The sequence below is a fragment of the Pelophylax lessonae genome, assembly GCF_965119305.1.
Source record: "Pelophylax lessonae genome assembly, chromosome: 8".
In the NCBI taxonomy this organism is placed as follows: Eukaryota; Metazoa; Chordata; class Amphibia; order Anura; family Ranidae; genus Pelophylax; species Pelophylax lessonae.
Window position 1 is genome coordinate 87,121,490 of NC_138775.1, and position 9,736 is coordinate 87,131,225.

General features: G+C 46.1%; 1 protein-coding gene across 3 annotated transcripts in view; it reads right to left on the bottom strand.

Moving 5' to 3' along the window:
• CHL1 (cell adhesion molecule L1 like) overlaps positions 1 to 9,350 on the bottom strand; it is a 261,925-nt gene extending 252,575 nt beyond the window's left edge. For 2 of the 3 annotated variants that reach the window (XM_082265850.1, XM_082265848.1), the window contains exon 1: positions 9,145 to 9,350. The gene's annotated coding sequence lies outside the window, so the exon portion shown is untranslated. The remainder of the gene's footprint in view (positions 1 to 9,144) is intronic. The other variant, XM_082265851.1, reaches the window with a different exon arrangement.
• Positions 9,351 to 9,736: the final 386 nt, after the last annotated feature.

Here is a 9,736-nt window from a genome sequence, read left to right on the forward strand (position 1 = left end):
GTAACCTTGTCTGTATTTACATAAGGAAGATCTCTGTCCTGATGACCATTGTCACTGGGACTACAAGTTAAAGAAAATCCAAAATTTTGAGTTATTATCAGAGTAGCGTTGAAATCTTCCAAAGGGAACGCTTGTTCTAATGACAGCATAAGTGGATTTACTGCACTTTTAAGAGATTTCCTCTCACTACCTGGTGCTGTAAAACATGCTGTCACCCCCTGCTAGCACTGTGGGGCCCCCAGGCCATAGGAGATCATGGTGCCCCTTTGACCCTACCTACACTCAAGCCATACCCACACAAAGCACCTACTACATATTGCAGCTCAGCTGCATAGAGGGCAAATTAACAAATATACTGCAGCATAGCCTGTATGGAAGTTTCTTTCCGTAGAAGCCACTGGGCATTTCCAGGTTTCCACATGGCAGCCATCTTTATGAAGCAATCAGAGAAGGATTTATGAAAGCAGTGGGCCTGTATGCAAGATCATAAGTTGGGCCCTAATACCAAAGAAAGCAGTAGGTATGGTTTTTAGGTAGTGCTTGCTGATTACATAATACAATAAAGATATCCGATGATTGAGGGGTGAAATGCCTTGTGCGGCAGCTCCTTCCTGACAGGGTTGCCACTGAGAAAACATGGGAAACCTGACAGCGCATTTTTTTTACTTAGAACCTGAAATATTATTATTATTATACAGGATTTATATAGCGCCGACAGTTTGCGCAGTGCTTTACAACATGAGGGCAGACAGTAAAGTTACAATACAATTCAATACAGGAGGAATCAGAGGGCCCTGCTCATTAGAGCTTACAATCTAGGAAGGAGGGTCAAGTGATACAAAAGGTAATTGCTGTGGGGGAGGAGCTGATGGATAAGATTAAAGTAAAGTTGTTAGGTGAAGGCAGGATAGGCTTCTCTAAAGAGATGGGTTATCAGGGATTATCTAAAAGCAAACAGAGTAGGAAATAATCGACAGATTCAGGTAAGGAGATCCATAGGATGGGAGAAGCTCGGGAAAAGTCCTGGAGGCAAGAATGGGAGGAGGTGACAATGGATCTAGAGAGCAGGAGGTCTTGGGAGGAATGAAAAGGACATTTTGGTTTGTAATTTGAGACTAGGTTCGTGATGTAACTGGGAGCAGAGTTGTGGATGGCGTTGTAAGTTGTTAGTATTATGAACTTTGGATGAGCGGGAGCCAATTGAGGGATTGACTCAGAGGAGTAGCAGACACTGAACTGGACTGAAGAGGAGATAGCCTATGTAAAGGTAAGCCAATGATAAGAGAGTTGCAGTAGTTGAGGCAGGAGATGACCAGAGAATGAACTAGGAGCTTTGTGGTGTTGTTGGTTAGAAAGGGATGTATTTTAGAGATGTTGCGGAGGTTGAGGCGGCAAGATTTGGACAGTGATTGGATGAGGGGCTGAAAGGATAGTTCAGAGTCCAGGATTACACCTAGAAACTTGGCAGGCGGGGGTAGGCTGATAGTTGTGCCATTGATCTTGACAGAGAGATCAGGGGAAGGGGCACGTGGGGTAGGAAAAATTATGAGCTCGGTTTTGGATAGATTGAGTTTGAGGACGTGGTGTGACATCCAGGCTGTTATGTCTGTTAGTAAATTAGTGATACAAGTGGAGACTGAATGAGTGAGCTGGGGGGTAGAGAGAGAAATTTGGGTGTCGTCAGTGTACAGATGGTATTGGAAGCCATGGGAGGCTATCAGCTGACCCAGGGAGGGGGTGTAGTTCGTGAATAGGAGGGGTAGAAGAACAAAACCTTCGGGGACAAAACAGAGAAAGGAAAAGGCAGAATTGTAAGTAACACTAAATGTGCGGTTGGATAAGTAATAAACATCAACTACTATTAGAAACTAAGAGGGGAAGAGGTGATGGAGGGATAAGAATGGGATGGAGAGAGAGAGATGGGGCAGATGGAAAAGGAGAGAAATGGAAGAAGGGGAAAGAAGAAGGGGGAAAAAGTTGGGGGGGGAGAGGGAGGGGGGAGTGAGAGAGCGAAGGGAGTGGGAGAGGGTGATGAGAGAAAGAGAAGGGGGTGAGAGAGAGAGGGATGAGAGAGAGAGAGAGTTGCGAGAGAGAGAGGGAGGAGAGGGGGGGGGGTAGAGTAAGAGAGGGTGGTGAGAAAGAGAGGAGGGTAATAGAGATAGAGGGGTTGTGAGAGAGAGGGGGCATGAGAGAGAGGGGATGAAAGAGAGAGGGGGGTAAAAGAGAGAGAGGGGGTGAGAGAGAGGGTGTGAGAGAGAGAGAGAGAGGGGTGATAGAGAGATAAGAGGATCACTATATCAGCCGTGGTGAAGGAGCCAGTGTCCAGTCATGCTACCTAATATTATGGACTCTCACTTTCCTGTAGCCCGCTGGTAAAAATGGGCTAAACACTCCCCTGTTTGGTTCGCGCCAGAACTTGCGAATATCACAAAAGTTCGGACCTGAAGCGCGAACCCTATTAAATTCTATGGGACCCAAACTTGAACAATAAAAAGTCTCCATTTTGAAGGCTTATTTGCAAGGTATTAGCCCTATAAAGGGTATGGGGACCCGGGTATTGCCCTGGGGGACATGTATCACTGTGAAAAATATTTTTTTAAAAATTGTTTTCGAAAGAGCAGTGATTCATTTAACTCACTTTTATTAAACAATAAAAATGAAAAATTCCTTTAAATATAGTGCGGGGGGGGGGGGGGGTCCCCTTAGTCTACCTGTAAAGTGGCACATCTGTACCATGTATAGAACCCGCTGCAGCAAAACTGACATTTATAAAGAAAAAAAAAATTACATTTAAATTGATTTTCCCTGCAAGCTTTCTTTATTTTGTAAACAATGGTTTTGGAACCAGTCTGTATGATGAGACCACATTTCAGTGCACTCGTAACAAGATTAGAGATTTTTTGGATAAATTCTGGTGTCTCTTTGGCAGACTTTGGATGGAAATAACAAAGTTCTGCACCACAGTGAGTAAACTGTATGTGAAAAAGCCAAATTCTAGTACACTCAGGCCCAGATTGTTTTTAGATGAAGCCTGGTGCAGAAAAATTTGGCCTTGGGTGTGGCCGTAGCCTGCACACCATAACCCTTCACAGTTATCCTTTTGCAAACAGGATTGTACTCTGCACTTAAAGATTATGTCACACAGGTGTGAAAAAATTGGGCCTTGGGTGTTGGTGGCGCCTGCACACTGTAACTCCTCACAGTTACTCTTGGAGGTCGCAGGACTTGACCCTGCTGCAAAAACACTCAAATGATATGGACCTGACTGTCACACAGGTGCAGAAAAATTGGGACTTGAGTGTTGAGGCACTCAAGTGAGGTTGAGTGGTTGAGGTTGCAGAGGCACCGTAACCCTATAAAGGTACTCCTACAGCAAGGCATTGGCGTTGCTGTAAAAAATTTAAATCTTATGAACTTGTCAACCAGGGTGTTAATTGTGCCCATATAACCTATACCAAAAAATGATTTTAAGATAAAATCAACACACAGCTAGACAGCCTGGACAGTTTTGCAGAGATTCGAGATCCCAAAAAAACGTAATCAGTGACATCAGCAATGCATCCGAGGCTTGATAGCTTCTGCTAATCTGCTAAAATAAATACATAAATAAATAAAATAAAAAATCCAGCACTGATTCATTTTGAGAAATATCAGCCAGTCAACAGGCAGACATGCTCTTTAAGCCCCGGTTCACACTTATGCGATGCGGGAAGGCTGCGAATTCAGCCTGTTCCCGCATCGCAAACGCACCCCCGGCAGTTCACACTGCCATATGTGATACGCTGGGGGTGTCAATGTAATCTTAACGACACCCCCAGTTTGATCGCATATCGCAGTGCGATCTTGCAGTTCGCACAGGATCGGATCGCACAAGTGTGAACCGATGTGCGATCCGATCCTGATGCCGCTGCAAAAAAGGGTCCTGTGCGTGTTTGCTGCGGGTGCGGTGCGAATTTAGCCATACAAAGTGTATGGCTAAACTCGCACCGCACAGCCGATCGCATGTAATGAAGGAGCAGTGTGCTCCGACATTACATGCGAACGCCGCAGCCGCATCAATGTGAACCGGCTCTTATCTGTAACAAAAACCTCAGGCAGCACTGAATGCCTATTTTGAAAGCACCCTGGATGCAGGGCAGCCCAGCAACTCAATTGCATAATGAGTATTCCTATGACCCAGTAACCCAGTGGATCGTCTACTGGAAAGCTCTCCATGTCTGTTTTTGCCCCTAGATAATCTTCCACCATATGAGGCAGGCGCTGACGATTGGATGTTAAAGCTGATAGCCCTGGGCGCTGAGGACTAATAAAAATCTTGAAATTCAACACTTAGGCGCACTCCATTGCTCCTCCTTTGACCAACAGAAGCCTCAAAACTACATTTTATCACGAGACTGTGACCTACCAGAGTCTGGAAAGGTGTTACATAAACTCCTCTTTCAGATGTCTTCATCCTGTTTTCCCTCTGTGAGGGCAGAATGAGTTCCGAGACTTTCCCCTTGTAACAGTGGTCAAGGAGGGTTGCAAACAAATAATGATCCATTTTTTAATGTCACAAATTCTCGATTCCTTTCACAGGCTTTAAAGCATAAAGGAGCCCATGCACCGCAAGTTTGAAGAGGCATGAGAAGCAGAGTCCTCTGGGCCACTGAGGATTAGAGTATCTAGAACTGCCTCCTCCCAGCCACATACTACTCCCAAGGTTTCTGGGGACTAAATACCATCTCTTTAGGTTTGGCGTATGTCTTCCTCTGCTTCAGTGCCTCCAAATCTGACAGAATCCTCCTCCTGCTTCCTCTCATCTTGAGTGCTCTGTGGCTTTGAAAGAATGGTGTCTGCATAAAACAGGCCTTGAGAGGAAAGTAAGTCCCCCTCTTCCTCCCGCTGCTCTGCCTCGAGTGCCCTGTCCATATTGCCATGCAGAGTATGCTCCAGAACACAAGAGGGATTGTGACACTGATGCATGCATTTTCAGGGCTCACCATTCTTGTCGCCTCCTCAAATGGTGACAATACGGTGCATGCATCCTTTATCAACAGCCATTGGCTTGGGGAAAAAAGCCAAGCTCCCCTGAGCCTGTCCTTGTGCCATACTCACACAGGTACTCGTTGATGGCCCACTGCTGCATGTGCAGCCACTGCAGCATTGCCAAAGTCGAGTTCCACCTAGTGGGCATGTCACAAATCAGGGGGTTTATGGGCAGGTGGAACAAACACTGGCTGTGTATGACCGCCTGAAATGTCTACAGACTTTTGTGGCCTGCCTTAGAAGATCTTGCAACCCTGGATACCTGTTTAAGAAATGCTGCACCACCAAATAGATGAAATGTGCCAGGCATGGTACATGTGTCAACATTTCCTGTCTAAGGGCAGACAGAAGGTTGGTGCAATTATAAACACCACCATTCCTGGCTCAAGCTGCCATGGTATGAACCACCTCTGGGCCTGCCCCTGCAAAGCAGAAAAACTCCCTGCTCCAGTGTGGCTTCTGTCCCCTAGACAGAACAGTTAAAGCACTGCATGGCATCCTTTATCCTGATTCATTGAATAGCTCCTTGAATACTTAAGGGGTACTGGGGGTTCATAGGACAATTAAGCAGAGGAGGGCATGGAGGAGGAGGAGGGGGTGGAGCTGACAGATCTCGCATCATCTCCACCAGCTGTATAAAGACGTGTCGGAAAAGCAAGCTTCAGCACTGAGCCCTGTCCTGCATTGGTGAACATCCCGTCGGGCGCCCCCAAAATTTGGGTGTTCGATGTTTGGGCTAAACTTTTGCTCGGCTTGAATTGTTGGTCCAACTCTACTCACCAGCTCCATCATCAGTGTGTGGGCACAATCAAAGCCCGGGACTCCGACCTGCTGTGCCACCATAAGTGAGCTACTTCTAGGGTTGGAGGCTGCTGCCGCCACCGCCTCCTGCTTTGCTCCCCTCACTGTCACAGAATGGTCAGTCCGCCCCCCATCACATCAGAGGTCCCCCATCATGTCAGAGGTCCCCACCTTTACATCAGAGTACCCCTATACATTAGAGCCCCCTCTCCATATGGAGCCCCCCATTGCATTAGAGCACCCCATCACATAGTCACCCCAATCGCAGAGCCTTTCGAATTACATAGTCACAGAGCTCCCCAGTCACTTAAGCCACCAATCATACAGCCTCTTGTTCACATCAGAGTCCTACTTTTGGCTCCAGCAGCACAGCAGGGGGCAGGAGGTTAGGGCCAGCGCCACCATAGGCAGCCACCTTAGGGCATCAGGCAGGAGGGGGTTGTTAAAATCCTTTTTTCGCCAAGATTTTAACACGGTTCACACTTGAGCATTGTCAGACATTGCATGTGATTCGCAGTGCACTGCACCCCTTCTGTGACACCTCCACCCTTCTGTGACACTGCTGTACTATTCCGCTGCCCCCCTAAAGTCCAGCTGCCCACCTCTTGTCCTGCTGCCCCTACGATGACACTGCCTTCCTCCTGTCATGCTGCCCTCCTCTTGTCACCCTGCCCCCTCTTGTCACACTGCCCCCTCCTGTCATGCTGCCCTCCTCTTGTCACCCTCCCCCCCTCTTTTCACACTGCCCCCCTCCTGTTATGCTGCCTACCCCCTGTCATGTTGCCCCCCACCTGTCATGCTGCCCCCCACCTGGGAGAACTGGTCATTCCCAAGGTATATGTGATCAGAGTGACACTGCCCCCCCTTGCCCCCTGCCCCTCCTGTGACACTGTCCCCCTCCTGTCCTGCTGCCCCCCACCTGTCATACTGCCCCCCACCTGTCACACTGCCCCCACCTGGGAGGATTGGTCATTCCCAAGGTGTGTGATCAGAGTGACACTGCTCTCCACTTGTCAGACTGCCCCTAACTGTCCCACTGCCCACCTCCTGTCCCACTGCCCCCCACCTGTTACACTGCCTGCTCCTGTCCCACTGCCCCCCTCCTGCCACACAAGATACCCCTCTCCTGCCACAATGACCTCCTGTCACAATTGTGGGTGTGGCAGGAGGATGGTGTGGGGAGGGGGTGCAGGATGGACAGGGAAGGGGTAGACAAAATGCACTTTCGCCTAAGTGGATGGATAAGAGGTGGATAGAAGGTGGAGAGTCATGTGTTGCAATGGTTATTAAGCCAGCTGCCTTCTCCATAGCAAGAAATTACCCTGTGTGTCTAGGGATGTAACAATATCGAAGATATCGCGATATCGTATCGTCGTGGTCGTCTCGATATCGTCGTGGTCGTATCGCGATATCGTCGTGGTTGGGTTACAATATTAAAAGGACAGGTGTCCGTCAAAAAGCAAGAGGAGTAAACACAGTCCCGCGGAACAAATCAGTGTTTTATGTTGTCATGGATCCATAAATACAACAATAAATTGCCTGTTGACTGGCAAAAGCAGAATAAATGTCGGTATTTTTTTGCTATTATCATCACAAACACTATCATGAGCTATTTAACAATACCATGAGCTTTTCCACAATATCGCAATAAATATCGTACCGTGAGGTCAATATCGAAATTGTATCGTACCGTGAGATTTTGATATCGTTACATCCCTATGTGTGTCCAGACCCTAGAGTGTCATTGGTTATTTTGGTGCTGGGGGTCAGTCCATCAACGCTAATGCAACTCATGACACTGATTCAGCGCAAGCTTGGTCCCATGCTCACGGCAACCCAGGGCATCCTAAACAGGACCCAATGGTGCCACTGCAGGAAACATTGCAGTAAACTACCTTATATCTCTTGTGGTGGACATACACAGAATAAGTTTACATACGTTCATGTTGCCAACTGATTTACTGTCCTCAAGAAAAATATGAACAGAAGATTGACAAGATCGTTCTAAGTGCCATACAGTTAACAATCATATTGGTCTAGCAACAGTACTTTCCTACAAACAGATTTTCCATCCAGATTGATTAGAATAATTTAGATGAAAAAGATTGGTTTTACTTCAGAATGATCAATGACACAGTATATGCGTTTTCAATAATTCATAGATTCGATCATATTGTCTGATTCGGTAAAAAAAAAAAAAAAAACGTTCAATCAGATTGTTACATTTATGGCAACTTAGGGTTTTGATGGTAAATCATTGCGCCGTGCTTTCTGAACCTGCTGATTTCATTGTTGAAGGGGGTCTCACCACTCCTGTTACATTTATCATTTTTTTTTTATGTTTTGGGAATACAGCAAGAGGAGTGAGTAAGCAACTTTCAAGGTTGGTGGCAAAAGCCAGGAACTATAGAGGAGTGCTATATGTGCTGGAGCCCCCCAAAAGATCAAGAAAGCCAGCAGGGGATTCAGCCCTCTAAACTACACCTACATCAAAATATACTTTTGAATGGACTGACCCTTTAAGCCCCCACCTTACAATGTAACACATCAGCTCAACTAATGTGATATCGGATGAGCCTTTTTAGCACTCCGTGTCATCCTTGTTACAGACCCTGTGCAAGCGTTGTCTTTTACAAATCCCCTTCGCTCTGTCACACAAACCATGCAAAGTAAAGAAAGGAGTCAAATGATTCATTATGTAAATGCTACTAAAACTTTTCAGTAGTGCTAAACTTGTAAGATGTGATTAAAAAAGCATGCTATGTTAAATGAGAGCTATCTACTATATATATCTTCAGCCCAGGTTATCTGGTGCTATATTCAGGCTCATCACGTACAATATTACAAGGCGTACTGTAAACACAATTTTAACGACTACTATTACACTAGACCAGTCATTTTCCAGATTTCACATGTAAGAAAATATAAACTTACAGTATAGACATAAAAATAAGAACAGATACCTAGAACTAAATCTAAAGTCCAAAAAAAGGAGTTTATTGTAGAACCTGGAACCATCTCTGCAATTGAACCATCTGGTCCCCAGAGAATTGGACCACTTGTAGGTCAACAAGCTCTGCAATAAGTTAGATACTAACTGTACACATTTAAAGAGCTGTTCAATCAACCAATTAATTCCCTGAATCTATTTGCCTTCCTTTATTTATTATTCTACATTAATCCCATTAGTGATAATTACAGGATGATAGCCATTCACACACTAAACTCTTTGACACCATGCAATTTTCTCTCATCCCATGAAATGAGAAGTGAAGGCTTCAGCAGTCCCTGCACTGTGCAGTATCATTTACTTACCTTCCCAGATTTTCTATGCCTGGCTCATCTCATGGATCTGATATTGGCAGCCTGGGTCTCCCCAAAAGTGAGGTGCAACCTCATCCCACCCTGATCCTCCCACTTTCCTTCTTCCTAAATCAGACTTCACACAAAGCAGCGGAGAAGATCGTGACCAGAATCCAAATGTCTCCATGCACAGACAGGAGTCATAGCAACTGCTGCAACACTGCGACTATGTGGAGTGAGGGAGACCCCCATCAGCAGCCTCTACAAACAGACAGGGGTGGGGTGGGAGGAAAACAAAAAAAACCCCATTCATCAGAGTACTGGAGGCATGGCTTCTCAAATATTGCAAGGGACAGTTAAGGAAGTCAGAGGGGCCACAGGAGAGCACAAGTGTAAGTCAGGTGAAGGAGCCTAAAAAGGCGCAGTGGAGGAAAGGGTTAAAAAGCGCTGAAGGACTGCAGCAGCGAGCGTGAGAAGCAGCAGGTTAGCAATGTTTATATCAGGTAAAGAAACTTCTGGAAAGGATAGGGAGATAGAGCAGGGTAATGCCATTTATACATTCAGGTGAAATGCAATATGTTCAATTTAGGAGCAAACGGACTGT